The 2,177-nt window shown below is 46.9% G+C and overlaps 1 non-coding gene across 1 annotated transcript; it reads left to right on the forward strand.

Annotated features, from left to right (window-relative positions):
- Nucleotides 1-493: 493 nt before the first annotated feature.
- LOC130027260 (5S ribosomal RNA) lies at nt 494-612 on the forward strand. Its single transcript, XR_008793011.1, has one exon. It is a non-coding gene; the product is annotated as a 5S ribosomal RNA (ribosomal RNA).
- Nucleotides 613-2,177: the final 1,565 nt, after the last annotated feature.

Genomic DNA, 2,177 nt, shown 5'->3' on the forward strand with positions numbered 1-2,177 from the left:
TTTTGCTTTTCGGGTCACACCCAGCAATTCACAGGGTTACTCTTGGCTCTGCACTCAGGAATCACCCCTGGTGGTGCTCAGGGGTCCATATGGGATACTGGGAATTGAACCCAGGTTGGCCGCTTGCAAAGCAAATGCCCTACGCGCTGTGCTATCACTCCAGCCCCTGTGATTCATTTTTAATACTTATTGTTTAATCTCTATTTAATAGAGAATCTGTTACATATGCATAAAATTATTAATAAAGGTAAAAGGTAAAGGCCCTCATGTTGATCATCGATTTGCTCGAGCGGGCCCAGTAACATCTCCATTGGAGACTTTGTTTTTACTGTGTTTGGCATATCGAATACGTCACGGGGAGCTTGCCAGGTTCTGCTGTGCGGGGGAGATACTCTCAGTAGCTTGCCGGGCTCTCCGAGAGGGGCGGAGGAATCAAACTCGGGTCAGCTACGTTGGCTACGTGCAAGGCAAACACTCTACCGCTGTGCTATCACTCTATGGCCATACCACCCTGAATGCACCTGATCGCGTCTGATCTTGGAAGCTAAGCAGGGTTGGGCCTGGTTAGTACTTGGATGGGAGACCGCCTGGGAACACCAGGTGCTGCAAAAATTATTAATATACTTATATTTTTGATTGTATACACACAGTGATAACAAACACCCATTTATTAAAATTTTAAGACAATTTTTTTAACATTTTATCATTTAGAATGATGGGATTTGTTGGGCCTTTTCGTCTTGGTTTTAGTTATACCTCAAGGTTTATTTCTGTTGGAGACTGCTTGATTTCTTGATTTGCTTCTTGTCTCTTTTAGGTAATAGCTCTGAACTGTAGCACTGTCCTCCCATTGTTCATCGATTTTCCCGAGTGGGCACCAGTAACGGCTCCATTGTGAGACTTGTTACTGTTTTTGGTATATCGAATACGCCACGGGGAGCTTGCCAGGCTTTGCCATGTGGGCAGGATACTCTCAGTAGCTTGTGGGCTCTCCAAGTGGGGCGGAGAAATTGAACCCGGGTTGGCCGCATGCAAGGCAAACGTCCTACCCTCTGTGCTATGGCTCCAGCCCATTAACTAGCATAAAGGCTGAATTAACACCATTAGCAGCTCTTAAGTACTACAGGGATCAGGTGTCCCTTTTCTATAGCTGTGTTATTGTATAATGCAAAATGTGCGGTGAACTTGAGGAGGGATGTAGATAAATAACTCTTTTCCTATACCCTCTCTCATATTCCCACCCACTATTCCATTTTATACCTCCAGCCATGTCAATGGCTTTTAAGGATATAAGGTCACAACAGTGTTCAAATACCATGACTTTCCTTAGCGCTAACCAGGTGTCACAGACTCTCCACCAGTTCCAGTGTTATGGTTAACTTATTCATTTCCTCACCTCTGTCCCCAAACCTGGAACACTCAAATCTGTGTTATAGTATTGGAAGTTTATTATTAATTGTATTGTCTGTACAATTAATAATCTCCTGCCTCACCCCCGCCCCGCACCGGGCCGTCTTCATCAGGACCCCTGGGAGGGGGCGGGTTGAGTTTCCCTCCCCGCCCCCAGCAGAACCCCACCAGCTGAAAACCTCCAGAACTAGCCACATCCATGCTCAAGTCACTCTGCACATGCTTGGACGAGCCTCACGCAAGAAGGAACCGGCAGAGGAACCCAGGTTTGCGGGACCTGGGCCTGTGATCTCCAAAGCTGCTAGGATGAGAACTGGCCCTCCTCCATCCAGATCCCCCATTTTCCAGTAAATTGGCAGTCACACCCACAAACTTCCCCTGGCGCCGTGTAATCCCATCAACAGCCAAGATCCAGAGACTATAAAACAAAGCTCCCGGAAGAGAGCAACGCGGTATTTTCTGGAACACACAGCCATGCACCTCTTAATCTCTGGCCCACTGATGTACCTAATGCAGCACACATGTGTTTGGTTTTAACATACTTGTTTGTATTCTCTTATATATGGGCTTAAATGCCTCTTGGAGAGCCTGGCAAACTACCAAGTGTTCCCACCAGCACGGCAGAGCCTGACAAGCTAGCCGTGGCAAATTTGATATGCCAAAAACAGTAACAATAACGAGTCTCATTCCTCTGACCCCGAAAGAGCCTCCAGTATGGCAGCGTTGGAAAGGATGAGTAAGGAGAGGCTTCTAATATCTCAGGGCGG

Source organism: Sorex fumeus, unplaced genomic scaffold (assembly GCF_029834395.1).
Source record: "Sorex fumeus unplaced genomic scaffold, SorFum_2.1 ptg000036l, whole genome shotgun sequence".
Classification (NCBI taxonomy): Eukaryota; Metazoa; Chordata; class Mammalia; order Eulipotyphla; family Soricidae; genus Sorex; species Sorex fumeus.